This window comes from Notolepis coatsorum (assembly GCF_963971535.1).
Source record: "Notolepis coatsorum genome assembly, chromosome: 10".
In the NCBI taxonomy this organism is placed as follows: domain Eukaryota; kingdom Metazoa; phylum Chordata; class Actinopteri; order Aulopiformes; family Paralepididae; genus Notolepis; species Notolepis coatsorum.
Genome location: NC_140174.1, coordinates 122,156,406 through 122,174,112, shown reverse-complemented (window position 1 = coordinate 122,174,112; position 17,707 = coordinate 122,156,406). Strand labels below are relative to the sequence as shown.

The 17,707-nt window shown below is 44.7% G+C and overlaps 1 protein-coding gene across 1 annotated transcript in view; it reads right to left on the bottom strand.

The window, feature by feature from the left end:
- Positions 1–10,289, bottom strand: part of ipo11 (importin 11) — a 577,792-nt gene extending 567,503 nt beyond the window's left edge. Inside the window, exon 1 of the mRNA XM_084323169.1 lies at positions 10,166–10,289. The gene's annotated coding sequence lies outside the window, so the exon portion shown is untranslated. The remainder of the gene's footprint in view (positions 1–10,165) is intronic.
- Positions 10,290–17,707: the final 7,418 nt, after the last annotated feature.

Sequence of the window (17,707 nt, the reverse complement as noted above, 5' to 3'; positions counted from 1 at the left end):
GACCTACTGTAGAGACACCAGTCCTTGGTACAAACTACAGTTAGAGTCTGACCTACTGTAGAGACACCAGTCCTTGGTACAAACTACAACTAGATCCTGACCTACTGTAGAGACACCAGTCCTTGGTACAAACTACAACTAGATCCTGACCTACTGTAGAGACACCAGTCCTTGGTACAAACTACAATTAGATCCTGACCTACTGTAGAGACACCAGTCCTTGGTACAAACTACAACTAGAGCCTGACCTACTGTAGAGACACCAGTCCTTGGTACAAACTACAACTAGAGCCTGACCTACTGTAGAGACACCAGTCCTTGGTACAAACTACAGTTAGAGGCTGACCTACTGTAGAGACACCAGTCCTTGGTACAAACTACAACTAGAGGCTGACCTACTGTAGAGACACCAGTCCTTGGTACAAACTACAACTAGAGCCTGACCTACTGTAGAGACACCAGTCCTTGGTACAAACTACAGTTAGAGGCTGACCTACTGTAGAGACACCAGTCCTTGGTACAAACTACAATTAGAGGCTGACCTACTGTAGAGACACCAGTCCTTGGTACAAACTACAACTAGAGTCTGACCTACTGTAGAGACACCAGTCCTTGGTACAAACTACAGTTAGAGGCTGACCTACTGTAGAGACACCAGTCCTTGGTACAAACTACAGTTAGAGTCTGACCTACTGTAGAGACACCAGTCCTTGGTACAAACTACAGGCTGACCTACTGTAGAGACACCAGTCCTTGGTACAAACTACAGTTAGAGGCTGACCTACTGTAGAGACACCAGTCCTTGGTACAAACTACAGTTAGAGGCTGACCTACTGTAGAGACACCAGTCCTTGGTACAAACTACAGTTAGAGTCTGACCTACTGTAGAGACACCAGTCCTTGGTACAAACTACAGTTAGAGGCTGACCTACTGTAGAGACACCAGTCCTTGGTACAAACTACAACTAGATCCTGACCTACTGTAGAGACACCAGTCCTTGGTACAAACTACAGTTAGAGTCTGACCTACTGTAGAGACACCAGTCCTTGGTACAAACTACAGTTAGAGTCTGACCTACTGTAGAGACACCAGTCCTTGGTACAAACTACAGGCTGACCTACTGTAGAGACACCAGTCCTTGGTACAAACTACAGGCTGACCTACTGTAGAGACACCAGTCCTTGGTACAAACTACAGGCTGACCTACTGTAGAGACACCAGTCCTTGGTACAAACTACAGGCTGACCTACTGTAGAGACACCAGTCCTTGGTACAAACTACAACTAGAGGCTGACCTACTGTAGAGACACCAGTCCTTGGTACAAACTACAGTTAGAGGCTGACCTACTGTAGAGACACCAGTCCTTGGTACAAACTACAACTAGAGCCTGACCTACTGTAGAGACACCAGTCCTTGGTACAAACTACAATTAGATCCTGACCTACTGTAGAGACACCAGTCCTTGGTACAAACTACAGTTAGAGTCTGACCTACTGTAGAGACACCAGTCCTTGGTACAAACTACAACTAGAGCCTGACCTACTGTAGAGACACCAGTCCTTGGTACAAACTACAATTAGATCCTGACCTACTGTAGAGACACCAGTCCTTGGTACAAACTACAATTAGAGTCTGACCTACTGTAGAGACACCAGTCCTTGGTACAAACTACAGTTAGAGTCTGACCTACTGTAGAGACACCAGTCCTTGGTACAAACTACAACTAGATCCTGACCTACTGTAGAGACACCAGTCCTTGGTACAAACTACAATTAGATCCTGACCTACTGTAGAGACACCAGTCCTTGGTACAAACTACAACTAGAGCCTGACCTACTGTAGAGACACCAGTCCTTGGTACAAACTACAACTAGAGCCTGACCTACTGTAGAGACACCAGTCCTTGGTACAAACTACAGTTAGAGGCTGACCTACTGTAGAGACACCAGTCCTTGGTACAAACTACAACTAGAGGCTGACCTACTGTAGAGACACCAGTCCTTGGTACAAACTACAACTAGAGCCTGACCTACTGTAGAGACACCAGTCCTTGGTACAAACTACAGTTAGAGGCTGACCTACTGTAGAGACACCAGTCCTTGGTACAAACTACAGTTAGAGGCTGACCTACTGTAGAGACACCAGTCCTTGGTACAAACTACAGTTAGAGTCTGACCTACTGTAGAGACACCAGTCCTTGGTACAAACTACAGGCTGACCTACTGTAGAGACACCAGTCCTTGGTACAAACTACAGTTAGAGGCTGACCTACTGTAGAGACACCAGTCCTTGGTACAAACTACAGTTAGAGTCTGACCTACTGTAGAGACACCAGTCCTTGGTACAAACTACAGTTAGAGGCTGACCTACTGTAGAGACACCAGTCCTTGGTACAAACTACAGTTAGAGTCTGACCTACTGTAGAGACACCAGTCCTTGGTACAAACTACAGTTAGAGTCTGACCTACTGTAGAGACACCAGTCCTTGGTACAAACTACAGTTAGAGTCTGACCTACTGTAGAGACACCAGTCCTTGGTACAAACTACAGTTAGAGGCTGACCTACTGTAGAGACACCAGTCCTTGGTACAAACTACAGTTAGAGGCTGACCTACTGTAGAGACACCAGTCCTTGGTACAAACTACAGTTAGAGGCTGACCTACTGTAGAGACACCAGTCCTTGGTACAAACTACAGTTAGAGTCTGACCTACTGTAGAGACACCAGTCCTTGGTACAAACTACAGTTAGAGGCTGACCTACTGTAGAGACACCAGTCCTTGGTACAAACTACAATTAGAGGCTGACCTACTGTAGAGACACCAGTCCTTGGTACAAACTACAGTTAGAAGCTGACCTACTGTAGAGACACCAGTCCTTGGTACAAACTACAACTAGAGGCTGACCTACTGTAGAGACACCAGTCCTTGGTACAAACTACAATTAGAGGCTGACCTACTGTAGAGACACCAGTCCTTGGTACAAACTACAGTTAGAGGCTGACCTACTGTAGAGACACCAGTCCTTGGTACAAACTACAATTAGATCCTGACCTACTGTAGAGACACCAGTCCTTGGTACAAACTACAGTTAGAGTCTGACCTACTGTAGAGACACCAGTCCTTGGTACAAACTACAGTTAGAGTCTGACCTACTGTAGAGACACCAGTCCTTGGTACAAACTACAGGCTGACCTACTGTAGAGACACCAGTCCTTGGTACAAACTACAATTAGATCCTGACCTACTGTAGAGACACCAGTCCTTGGTACATAGGCCTACTAGGGGCGTGTGGAGACATCATGATCTATATCTTTTTAACCATATCTGGCTTTTATTGGCGGATATAAGGCTGGGATGTTAGTTCCTTCTAAAGACAATCAGCTTTGCTCCAGCTTATGGATCTCTTTTACGCTTGTTCACTACCTGTTGATTTGTGTACAACCCTGCTTGACCTATTATTACGTGCTTCCAATCTCTGGTTATAAGACCAAAAAGCCAAGTGCAGTCCAGGGCTGTACGCTAAGCTTTTTCACTAGGGGCACACTTGCCCCTAAATGAGAATTTTAGGGGCAAAAAATATTTTTTAGGGGCAAATTTTTAAATAACAATTTTACCATTATTTATATCGATTGTTTTTATATAATTTTTTTTTAATAAAATATATATATTATATAATCATACTTGTAGTTGTATTATCTGCGAGACATCGCCACCACGCAACAAGTCTAAATGCTCGCTATATGCAACCAGCTCCACTGTCTGTGTGTACTGAGTAGCCTCCAGCTACGGCCAGGATTCTCCGGAGCTGCAGCTGGGCCCTATACTGTAGCCTCCAGCTACGGCCAGGATTCTCCGGCGCTGCAGCTGCTCCCTATTGACTATATTCAGCGTGCCCTCAGCTCGAATACGCATCGACTCAGTGTTATAAGACATTGATATCAGGACGGAGCTATCTGAACTATTTAGTTTAAAACCTGTTCCACCCCAGGTGAAATCTGCATAAAATGTATACCTATGGTAAATGGAATATTGCTCCACTTCTACAAGGGCTATTTGCATATTCTTGGTATCTAGGAACATCTATGGACCTCAATGAATGTATTCTCAGTGTCAGAAATATTGTGTCTATTACTAGGCTTGCTTAAATTCTGATGAAACAAAGGAAAATATGAATTATGATTTTTCTTTTCATCTTTGACAGTGAATAAAACCATGATAATAATGACCAAACTTAAAAAACTGCCACTGAGCTAATTCAGTACCCTCTTGAGATCATGTGTACAAAAGATCTAAGGAAATTAATAAAGGGAAGATGATAAAATTGAAGGTTTTGTATATACAGTACTGAATTCTCCCATCCGGACCAATGCAATTTGAAATATTATTATAGAATATAGAATATATGCTTATACATTACCTTATTATAGCCAATTCGCACATTTATATATATATACATATAGTATCTTTCAAATGGCCGAGTTCAATTTGGATATAGTATCACCAGGCATGTATAATAACATATACAGATATTTAATGTAATCGACTGTACTTTTTTATTTCTCCCACAGTGTAATCATTTTGTAACTAATTTCAGATCTAATTATTCCTACATGATTACAATAGTGTGGAGAAACTGACTGCGTTTCAATATTTGTCAAAAACGTTACCTTTTGTAGCTTATTATCGCGAATCATAACAATTGTTGATATGATTCATTCAGAATGCCTAACTTTGAACGACCATAGCGGACCATGGGAAGTGTAGTTTTGAGAAATTCCGACGCTGGCAGATAGCTGGCGATGCGCTCTTCAAAATGGCCGCAAAAAAACTACAATTCCCATGGTTCAACATTTCCATTTACGCTTCAGCGTCAAAAACGCGAGTGAAAAATAAAAACTTAAAATGATATAAACTCACTTTTAACCTATTGCTAAACTATTGCCAACCTAACGTTTTACATTCTACATGTATTTGTGACATAGTAGTGATAATAATACTTGAAAACGTTTGATTTTAAAAACGTTAAATTATTGCAGCACTCATAAAAATACTAATATATGATAATAATGTCAAAAAGGGGTCGGTACCGTGGCCGTGGGGTGGAACAGGTTAATGGGACGTTTCGTTTTGAACAGTAAGCTAACGCAAGCTATCATGCACTACTAGACTTACTGGAGCATTTGTTGATAGCTATCAGTAGCTAGCCGGCTGGCAGGCTCACCGAGGTCCCAGTGTTTACAACAGCCACGGGTGCGAGAGGGCTGGAGGAGAAGCAGATGCCACATCTCTCTCCGTGTGTCTGAGTTCAGTTCAGTTCGGCTCACTATAGGAGGTCGAACAACGCGTCGAAAATATGAAGCAATACTAACTTTACTTTTCTTCATAGCTAAATCAGACAGTCAGCCAGTCTATCAGAGTGAGTGCTCAGTCGATTGTTCCCGCTGATCATACCTGCTGAGTGCTCACTGCTCAGCTCGCGTGAGTGACGTCATCGCATCATCACACCAGCGTTTCCGTTAGCCGGTAATTACCGGTTTTTGACCGGCAAAATATGTTGAAGTCCGAATATTTAAATATCTCCGGTCATAATGTCCGGTGAAAATAATTTCTCTAAGCACAATTTTATTATTTGAATTGTATTAAAATAGGCTCAAATTAAATAGCCTATGCGATGAACAAAACAATCATTACATGTTGCTTCACGCTGATAAAGCGCGGATGGCGCCGCTCGGATGTGAATCTTTTTTTCTTTCTTTTTTTGAGCCTGTCTGTCTGCCCACCACAGAGACCGCTGATGCCGTGGTGAAAGAAAACAGAAACAGAAATGTCGAGCGTTCAGGCCCGAGTGGAAAGTTTAATTCTCCTGGCTGAGGTGCGACATTATATCCACATTTTCCAGTTCACTGATCCAGCCAGGGTTACCAGTGACACAGTTCATTCTGGAACCTCAGATCCCCGCTGATCATGAGGTTCTACAGTATCGCGTTGGATCCATACACGTATCGATTTTTTCGAATGGTGATCAGGAATTGGAATATACCAGTTGGATACCATCTGATGTCAGGTAAGGACTCTATGTTATCAGTGTTAGGATAATCAGAGTAAGTTTGATGAAGTTATAAGCTGTTTTGTGAAATGTCTTCTTGTTTCGGTTTCACTAAAAGTCCGAGAGGAAATCAACAGGGCGATTATCCGCGCGCGGCCGTAATGTGCTTGCGTGCACGTATAATATTGATCATCTAGCGTTTATTTGAAAACGATTCATAAAAAGGCCGACGAATATCAACGTTGTGGAATATTCCACTAAAAGACTATTTTCATAGAATGCTCCAGAAAGAGCTGTTTTTTATCTGAAAACGGGGGCTTTTCTAACTGCTCTGAAACGGCAACGACGCGATAAACAGCCTTGACAGCACCGACTGGAAAATAGTCTTTGATAATGCGATGGGCAGATTAGACACATAGCCATAATTTAAAACATAGATTAGGCGATATTAACGTTAACATTGGCGCCGATGGTGGCATTCAGCCGGTAAAAAGGAAAACCAGGCTGACCGGCATTTCTCGAATATGTCCGGGGATAGAAATCTTGCAGGACATCCAGACCGGCACGAATATGTTCTAACGGAAACGCTGCATCACACGCCTTGGATAATTTAGGAGTGAAATGCGAATCCAAGGCTTGAAAGCACTACTCGCAAGCCCGCCCCCAGATAATATTTACCAATCGCAACGGCCAATTAAAGGGGCAATTCGCGACGATATCATCGCAGCGTACAGCCCTGCAGTCACATGTTCAGATTGCATAGCTCAGTTTTAGGGCTGGACGATTTTGGGAAATAATCGAATTGCGATTGCGATTAAATTTGCGATTACACACAGAGGTTTATTGTAAAATGTGGCTTGCATCTGGCCTACGCGTGGGTCTTTTCGGGACACCGAGCCTGAAAATGTTTCTTTTGACCAGGGAATTGATACTGGTACCCAATGGTACCTTTTTTCTGTACTTTACTCTCCCTCTCTGAAGTCTAAACTTCACAACACACAATCTAAAACCCCTTACCCCCCACTCCCAAACCGATCTTGTATCTCAATGGGACTTCCTGGTTAAATAAAAAAGAAAAAAAAAATTGCGATGTATTTTTTTTTGTGATTTGCTAATTGCATCATTCCAAATCGCGGTTTCGATTTAAAATCGATTAATCGTTCAGCCCTACTCAGTTTGAGGAAAAGCCTTGTGTAAACAGAGCTGGGAATATAAACATTGCACTTTATAAACAATCGACTAAAATGTTGCAACTTCGCACCATCTGTGCGATTAAGGTAGTGTCATAAAAAGCCTGCTAGGTACCCATGGGAGGCAGGGTGGCCTAGTGGTAAAGAGGTCGGCCACAACGGCCAGTAACCGAAAGGTTGCTGGTTTGGTTTGATCCCCAGCCCTGACAGGAGGGTGTATTCCAACTGTGTGCTGGTGACTGAAGGGTGGCTGGTATTATATCTACGATGCCCACCATTCTGCCTAAGTGCCCTTGAGCAAGGCACGGAACCCCCAAAACGTCTCCAGGGAGGCCCTGCACGGCAGGCAACCCTGCACTCTGACCTCTCTGATGAAATGCATATGCGGGGGACTGTGTGTGTATGTGTAACTAGGAGGGATATGAGGACTGTGTGTGTGTGTGTAACTAGGAGGGATATGATGACTATGTGTGTGTAACTAGGAGGGATATGATGACTATGTGTGTGTAACTAGGAGGGATATGATGACTATGTGTGTGTAACTAGGAGGGATATGATGACTGTGTGTAACTAGGAGGGATATGATGACTGTGTGTAACTAGTAGGGATATGATGACTATGTGTGTGTAACTAGGAGGGATATGATGACTGTGTGTAACTAGGAGGGATATGATGACTGTGTGTAACTAGTAGGGATATGATGACTGTGTGTAACTAGTAGGGATATGATGACTGTGTGTAACTAGGAGGGATATGATGACTGTGTGTAACTAGTAGGGATATGATGACTGTGTGTATGTGTAACTAGGAGGGATATGAGGACTGTGTGTAACTAGGAGGGATATGAGGACTGTGTGTAACTAGGACTCTAGGAGGGATATGAGGACTGTGTGTAACTAGAAGGGATATGAGGACTGTGTGTAACTAGGAGGGATATGAGGACTGTGTGTAACTAGGAGGGATATGAGGACTGTGTGTAACTAGGAGGGATATGAGGACTGTGTGTAACTAGGAGGGATATGAGGACTGTGTGTAACTAGGAGGGATATGAGGACTGTGTGTGTGTAACTAGGAGGGATATGAGGACTGTGTAACTAGGAGGAATATGAGGACTGTGTGTAACTAGGAGGGATATGAGGACTGTGTAACTAGGAGGGATATGAGGACTGTGTAACTAGGAGGGATATGAGGACTGTGTATGTGTAACTAGGAGGGATATGAGGACTGTGTGTAACTAGGAGGGATATGAGGACTGTGTGTAACTAGGAGGGATATGAGGACTGTGTGTAACTAGGAGGGATATAAGGACTGTGTGTATGTCTAAATAGGATGGATATGAGGACTATGTGTGTATGTGTAACTAGGAGGGATATAGGAAAAGACAAATTTCAATTGCCTTGTGTACATTGACAATGAAAATTCAACGTCATGTCCCGTCTTTACATTACGTCAAACACCCAATTAGAGAGCATTTGTTTTCTGGTCGATGGTATTTTCACCAGCTAGTTGCTACAACGTCAGTCAGCATTAGTTACAGTAGGACAGGCTTCCACCTGTCACATGCCTCGCCATCATGTCTCTCTGGATCCAATCGAGTCCTGGGGTCGACTAAGCAGGAGTCAAATGGACTCTTTCGTTGGTTAACTCTCCCAACACTAGTAGAAGGTGCAGCAAGACAATGACGATGATATTTGATGCATTTTTAAAGCAACTGCCATTCAAGAATGTACCCATCTTGGTGTATTTATGCACCACGTGCAATCCCAATATACAACACCCATGCATGATAATACTTAGTTAGCAGGTGCACTCATCCACCAGACCAGTCACAGCCATACACTGACAAAACAGTAAACACTAACGTTAATATGTGCTATTATGCTAGTCTGGCACTGGCAGTAGCAAATGATCTTGCAACTATTGATAATCATGACGGGAGCTATAAATTACTTTAAGCTTGCTATAAGCTCACAAGCTAGCAACTGAGAAGTATGGTTGAAGGTTCTAGTAACGTTATCTAGAACCCACCCAACCTCCTCCAATGTACAGTTTCTTCCCCCTCAAATGTATATACTCTCTTTTTAGACTCTTTTTGTACCCACAAACAGTACTGTATATTTGTAGATCTGGTATGTCATAAATGTCTAGATGTGACAGTACTGTCTATCTGTATGTCATGTATGTCATATTATGTTATGAATTGAAAATTGGGGACCCTGATGTAAACAAGACGAAAGTCTTTCTCTGTTTTGCATCCCCTTAACAATTGTGTGTATTGAGCCGTACTGTATTGTACCAATTCTGCAATCTGTTAATAACATTTTCAAACAATGCAATCAATCAACACCTAAATCCGTGTTGTGGTCCACACACACCAGGCTAACGTTGGCTGTCAGACGAGCAGCAATAGAGCTAAAGTTAGCATAACTTTGCCTGCTAGCAAGCTGCTAGCTAGAGAGCAAACAGTTGCCAGACAAACGTTAGTAGCTTGTTCTTGTACTGGCTAACTGGGGATATCAACTCGCTTATACTTTAAATGGCATCACGGAGAAACTGTGGCACAATAATCACGTCTGCACAAAAACGTGTCTGTGAACCATGGGTCGGTTCGTTTTAAACCAGCGCGTAGCCCCGCGCAGGCTGATGAGGAGGGTGGAGGCGGCTGTGCGTTCAGATCTGATATAGTTGGCTTATTCTTATATTTCACCATTATTACCACACGAGTGCAAGCTTTGGGGAGCAATAAAGCTCAGTTTTCCATAAGCATCCACCCGCGGGGGGTACAGAGTCTGAAACCGTGCACACCCCCAGCTACCTGAAGCTAGCCTCCTCCGAAGAGACACCAAGCTAACTAACCAAGGAACTTGTTTTCCTTCCAGCAGTTCAGAGATTCAGCAGAATAGAAATATATTAAACCCGGACTCACCAAAGAAATGTCACTTAGTAGAAGAAAAGAAAACAGAAAGTATGATTGTAGCAGCGGCTCAGTGGCTGTCAGGCAGAAACCAAACACACGCTGGTTAGGATGGCGCGAGCATCATCACACACAGCTGGCGCGCGTTGATGACGTTTGTGTTGATGTGATTCGTGGCGCGTGTTGATGATGTAATTCGTGGTACAATAGTAATTGTAAAAAGTATTGTCCAAAAAAATTAAATCTTCAATATGTATTTACTGTTGGCGGCTAAGTGGCACAGTGGGCAAGGCGCTCGCCACTAACGCAGGATATGCTGGGTTCGAGGCTTCGAGCCCAGCTCTCGGCATTGCTTTCCTTTTGTTTTGTTTCTTTGTTGTTTCTTTGTTTTAGTTTTTTAGCTTTTGTTTCTTTGTTTGTACTCTTGCTCCCGACTATTGTCAGCGACTTCGGGTTATTGAGAAGCGCTATATAAATTAAATGAATTATTATTATTATTACCAGCTTGGCTGGTCGTTCATACTAATACCAGAGTTGCGTTCCTCATACATTGGATGCACGAACGCTCATAGACGCCTACGTAATGTAGCACTCGAAGCAGCTGCTCTCCCACTATTGACCTTGGGGGAGCAAACCTTGCTTTTGCTCCCCCACTTTTTGATCATATGAAAAATATGATATATCCCCCCCCCCCCCCCCCCCCCCCCCCCCCAATATATAAATCTAACCATAACTACGTAATTTCAATCAAATTAATAATACGCAATGATAGCAAGTTTTTAAGTTTCCAAAGATTGCGACCCCCCCCTGCCCCATATGGTTTGATCCAGTGCCTCCCACCCCCAGCAGACCGTGGCGCGGCGCACGGAGCTGCAGCCTCCAGGTAGCCTGTTGCTTCTTCCCAATCCAACAGTGCAAAAATGCTTCCGCATTCGTCACCGCAGGCCACTACGGTAATGCGCCTTTCATTTTCCTTCGCCCAGCGCCCAGGTGCGTGCACCGGCGGCGGCGTGCTCGCTCAGGTGCGTGCGTGCGCCGGCGTGCTCGCGAGGTGCCCGCGCATGCGCATGAGATCCCGCCTTGGTTCGACACGAGCGGAGCTCATTATATGCCAGTAACCGCCCCTTATTCAGTATCCAGAAATAGCTCAATTGGCAAGACTGCATGGCTGTGGATCCTACGGCTCCTTGCTGGCGAGTTCGATTCCCTTCAATTTTTTTTTTTTTTTTTTTTAACGTGCATTCGCATTCTTTCGCCGTTTCATTTCGCCGGTTAAGTTTAGGCATTGTTTCGGAGTTGGTTAAGGTTAGGCATTGTTTCGGAGTTGCTTAAGGTTAGAAGGGTTAAGTTTAGGCGCTGTTAAGGAGCTGGTTAAGGTTAGAGTTTGACTTAGAGAATGGCAATAGACAGCCAGCCGAGGTTTCAAGTGATTCGTTGCAATGTACGCGGAAATGCCATAGCATTTGTCTAAGCGGGCCTGAAAAGAAAGGCGCTTTACCGTAGTGGCCTGCGGTGACGAATGCGGAAGCATTTTTGCACTGTTGGATTGGGAAGAAGCAACAGGCCTCCAGGTAGGCTGAGTGTAAATATCAAAGGCCACCGAGTGTGTCATTGGTGGCCAGGCAGCGTGAACACTTAAGGTAACCTACTTGCGTTCAGCGTTTCGTTGCGCGTTTCTCTGATTGGCCGCGGCAGAGCAGTGCAGCGCTCTCCTTCGCGAATACGCTCGTTCAGAACGGAAGCCGCCATCTTTAATGTGTCGCCATACTGTAGGTCGCATAGGTAATATTAATAGGTTGCCGCGGCATTATGCATTCGTAATCCCCCCTACATAATAACCACGCAGGTTAATCAAGCAACGCTAGCGCAATACCTAGTGTAATATTCATGCTTTGAATATATCATTTACGACAGGCGCGCCAGGCGCACCTTCCTATTACGTATACCTGACAAGGGGTCCTGACAGTCAGTTGGCTGCCAGCCGTGGATGGAGTTACACTCATGCTTAACGAGTACTTACCTTTGAATAAATATCTAAATGCAATCTCCTCGTCCTGAAGATTATTCTATTTAATCGAATACGACATGGTGTCAGAAGCGGGGTGAACATGGATATCAACAGAGTCCCGTCGCCACGGATGAATTGGGATTCTCTGGACTTACCGGGAGAATGGAAGAAGTTCAGGCAGCATGCAGAGCTAATGTTTTCGGGCCCACTCAAGAAGAAAGGAGAGGACGAGAAATGTAGCTACCTGCTACTGTGGAGCGGAGAAAGAGGGAGAGACATTCACAACACATGGACTCTCAGTGCAGATGAAGCAAAGGTATTGAAGAGCTACTATGACAATTTCGAAGCATATGTGCTTCCAAGGAGGAACACGATTTTCGCTAGGTACAAATTCCATGAGAAAACCCAGCAACCTAGCGAGTCATTTGAACAATTTGTCACTGCATTGAAACTACTCGTGAAGGACTGTGCATATGTGAACAATGATGAGATGGTTAGAGACCGCATTGTGTTTGGCATACACTCAGCAAAAGTAAGAGAGAAACTATTAAACGTTGGATCAGACTTGTCGTTAGACAAAGCGGTAGATATAGCTAGAGCCCACGAGCTAGCACAATCACAGATAAAGAGCTTTACTGGCGCCACGAGCAGCGCGCAGGAGCAGCTCGTGCACGAGGTACACAGACATGAACAGAAGTATAGCGCACAGAGATATCGCCCCAGAGCAGAGTGGACAGAGAGAGCGAACAGAGCGAGCGACACAGACACACGTAAGAACTGTGGATACTGTGGGGGTAGAGCTCACAAGGAAGGGGATAACTGTGTAGCTAGGGGGAAACAGTGCACAAAGTGTGGAAAATGGAACCACTTTGCCAAAGTCTGCAGGGCCGGTAGTTTCCAGAAAAAGTCAGTACACGAGATTAGCATGCGCTCTGAGTCAGGAGAAGAGTCAGACGAACTGTATGTAGACACCGTGACAGACAGACGATTTGATGCAACAGAACAAGCGTTCGCAGACATACAAGTAGGAAAACAGGGCACAGAGCTTAAATTTAAGCTAGACACAGGTGCACAAGTAAATGTAATTCCTTTGAGAGAGTATCACAGTTTACAAGATAAACGCAAAATACAGCCTACTTCACGCAGACTGACAGGATATGGTGGAGAGAAGCTAGTGGTAAAGGGCACATGCACATTAAAGTGTAAATACAAAGAGCGTGGCATGTTGTTAGACTTTTACATAGTAGACACTCAGGCAGCCCCAGTTCTAGGTTTACAGGCATGCCTGAATATGGACCTCATTAAACTAGTGTTGTCAGTAAATGCACACACAGATAAACAGACCATCATGGAAGAATACCACGACGTGTTTAAAGGGATAGGACTATTCCCAGGAGAGTGTCACATCCATATAGACCCAGACGCCACGCCAGTAGTCTGCCCATTGAGAAGGACACCGATCGCCCTGCATGGCCGACTAAAGAAGGAGCTACAGAGTATGGAAGACACACAGATCATCGCTAGAGTCATCGAACCAACGGAGTGGGTCAGTGCACTGGTCATTGTTGAGAAACCACGCACAGGCAAGCTCAGACTATGTTTGGATCCTAAGGAGCTAAACAAGGCTATCAAGCGCCCGCACTACCCTCTGCCGACACTAGAGGACATCACACCCAGACTAACAGGCGCACGCTATTTCAGCGTACTGGATGCAAGGTCGGGATACTGGTCCATCAAGCTCTCCACAGAATCATCGAAGCTGACGACGTTCAACACACCGTTTGGACGATACAGATTCCTACGATTACCATTTGGGCTCGCTTCTGCCCAGGACGAGTTCCAACGAAAAATCGACGAGACATACGAGGGACTGAACGGAGTAGCAGCTATAGTAGACGACATCCTTGTATATGGCGCGACCAGAGAAGAACACGATAAGAACCTACATGCAATGTTGGTGAGATCACGGGAGAGAGGCGTTCGGCTCAACGCAGACAAGTGCACCATCGGAGCCACCGAAGTGAGCTACTTCGGGCACATCCTTTCAGCTGACGGCATGAAGCCTGACCCAGGCAAGATAGCTGCCATCAAGGAGATGGAGGCGCCAAAGAGCCGTGCAGAACTGGAGACCGTGCTAGGTATGGTCAACTATCTGGCGAAGTTCGCCCCGAGCCTCTCCGAGATCAACGCACCCATGAGACAGCTGCTTAAACAATCGAATGAGTTCCTGTGGGACGCGCAGCACGACGCTGCATTCCAAAAGATGAAAGACATACTTACCAGTGAACCTGGGCCAGTCCTCATCTACTTTGACCCAGATAAGGAGCTCAGCTTACAAGTGGACGCATCAAAGTATGGTCTGGGTGCTGTGCTGATGCAGGAAGGAAGGCCCATTAGCTACGCATCCAGATCACTCACGGACAGCGAGGTCAACTACGCACAAATCGAAAAGGAGATGTACGCAGTCCTTTATGGATTCAAACGCTTCCACCAATATGCCTACGGTCGCCATGTTATGGTGCAATCTGACCACAAGCCCCTGGAGTCGATCATGAAGAAGCCGATCGCCGCAGCCCCACCGCGGTTACAGAGGATGATACTGCAACTACACAAGTACAACTTCACGATCGTGCACCGCCCTGGGAAAGACATCCCAGTAGCCGACACGCTGTCCAGGAAATCACTCACCTCTCACGACGACGGTCTCAGTGAAGGGATGGACCTTCAGGTACACATGGTATACAACAGCTTACCTGTACACGACGACAGGCTACAGGAGATCAGAGAAACAACAGACAATGACACACAGCTAAAGCTGCTCAGCCAGGCTATCCTGGAGGGATGGCCTGAGGAAAGAAAACAATGCCCCCAGAACATCACCGAATACTGGAATCACCGAGATGAACTATCCAAAACGAATGGAATAATGGAATAAAAGGGGAGAAAATAGTCATCCCTACCAGCCTCAGAGGAGAGATGCTGATCAAGATCCATGCAGGCCACATGGGAATGGAAAAATGCAAACTGAGAGCACGAGACATCATGTTCTGGCCTGGAATGGGTAGACATATAGAGCAAGTCGTGGAGAAGTGCTCAATATGCCAAGAGCGCCGCCCATCAAACACCAAGGAGCCCATGATGCCTCATCGTATCCCAGACCGCCCCTGGCAGGTTGTAGGGACAGATCTCTTTAACTGGAACAACCAGGACTATGTTGTGACCGTCGACTACTACAGCAGATTCTTCGAACTAGACAGACTTCACAGCACCACATCGGCAGCTGTTGTCCACAAGCTAAAGGCAGCCTGTGCCAGGCATGGCGTCCCAGAGACCATAGTCTCAGACAACGGACCACAATACAAGTCTAAAGAGTTCGAGGCATTCGCCAAGTCGTGGGAGTTTACACACGTCACGTCAAGCCCACACTATCCGCAAAGCAACGGACTAGCGGAGAGAACTGTGAAGACGGCAAAATCACTCATGGACAAGGCTAAGGCAGACGGAAGAGACCCGTACCTAAGCCTCCTGGAATATCGTAACACCCCAGTCGACAACTTCAAATCGCCGGCACAGCTGTTGATGAGCCGCAGGCTACGCTCAACCCTCCCGAGCACCAACCAACAGCTGCGGCCAGGGGTAGTAAGCCCCAAAGATGGACATGACAAGCGAGTGCAGAGACAACAGCACCAGAAGAAATACTATGACAGGTCAGCTAGACCGCTGCCCCCACTACATTGTGGTGAATCTGTCAGGCTACAAGAACATGGACGCTGGAGGCCAGCAGTAGTCATACAACCAGCCGACACTGCGCGGTCATACCACGTTCGCACCCAAGATGGACGCGAATACCGCCGCAACCGCAGGCACCTGAGGGACACAAAAGAGGAACACTTCCAGGACAGCGACGGTATGCCAAGTCCAGAGAGCGTCGATCAACCGCCGGAGACCAACGACCCTGAACTGTCAGAGGACTCAGAAGAGAACTCAGCTTCATACTACACCAGATCCGGCCGAGCAGTGAAGCCTCGGGACATTTTAGACCTATAAATGTACAGGGTGCAGGCGGATCGCTGCCCTATTATAACACCATTTACCCCAATGAAAAAAAAAGGGGGGTGGTGAAATGTAACAAAATATTAATGTATGCTGAAATGATGACTTACTATATGTGTTGAATCTATGACCTACTTACCTTGCTTAATTGTCGATATTTTCCCATTTTGTTAGCAAGCTAATTCTACAAATAAGAACTGCATATGGTAAGAGTGTTGAGACACACAACCAAATAAGCCATGAATACATACCTTTTCACAGCTGAAGTATTCAAATATTAAAGCAGACTTTCCAGAATAAGAGGGCACACAATACGAACTGTAATACCTTGATACATGAATCTTTTATGTTTAACATATTAATCCTACCTGTTTACATTGCCTGGTCCTGACACAGGTAACGCACTTGTTATTGTTTACAAAGAAACTCTTACAGAGTATTGCACAACCTTTCTTTATTTCAATTTTGTTCATAGCTTATAAAGCTTTCTTTAAAAGAAGGAGGATGTAATATTCATGCTTTGAATATATCATTTACGACAGGCGCGCCAGGCGCACCTTCCTATTACGTATACCTGACAAGGGGTCCTGACAGTCAGTTGGCTGCCAGCCGTGGATGGAGTTACACTCATGCTTAACGAGTACTTACCTTTGAATAAATATCTAAATGCAATCTCCTCGTCCTGAAGATTATTCTATATAAATCGAATACGACACCTAGCTTAATAATAAGTAGGCAATTGGCACAAGTGTAAATTGTACATTCGTCACTCAGTTTTAATATTGACGGATAGCTCAGCAATTGGCACAAGTGTAAATTATACATTCGTCACTCAGTTTTAATATTGACGGATAGCTCAACTCGTTCGTCAGCTTGCTGGAGAGCCTATGGTCAGTCGGTGACAAGTTCGAATCACTTCAATTTTTTTTTCTTTTTTTTACGTTTAATTAATTTATCATCTCTCTATATAAACGTAACTAGCTATTCATATCAATCGAAATAACGTTCATCTCCGATATTTAAACATGGTCCCCAAAATGAATGGAAGCGAATGAGGAGCCTGACACCTGGGAGGAATGGGGGTGTTGCAGCGTTGGGGATGTTTAACAAATATAATTTAATATATAATATAATATAATAATTTGTGCTTCACCTAAAAATTTGGTCAGCAGCCTCCACTGATGTACAGTGTTGTCACGCGAAATAACGTTATGAATAAAAACGCGAAATAACATTATATAACGTTGCGTTACAATGTACAGTTTCTAGTTAATCAGTAAGAGTGTACTGTACATACAGAGTTAAGAGTGTACTGTACATACAGAGTTAAGAGTGTACTGTACATACAGAGTTAAGAGTGTACTGTACATACAGAGTTAAGTGTGTACTGTACATACAGAGTGTACTGTACAATGCATATAGTTAAGTGTACTGTACATACATAGTTAAGTGTGTACTGTACATACAGAGTTAAGTGTATTGTACTGTACAAT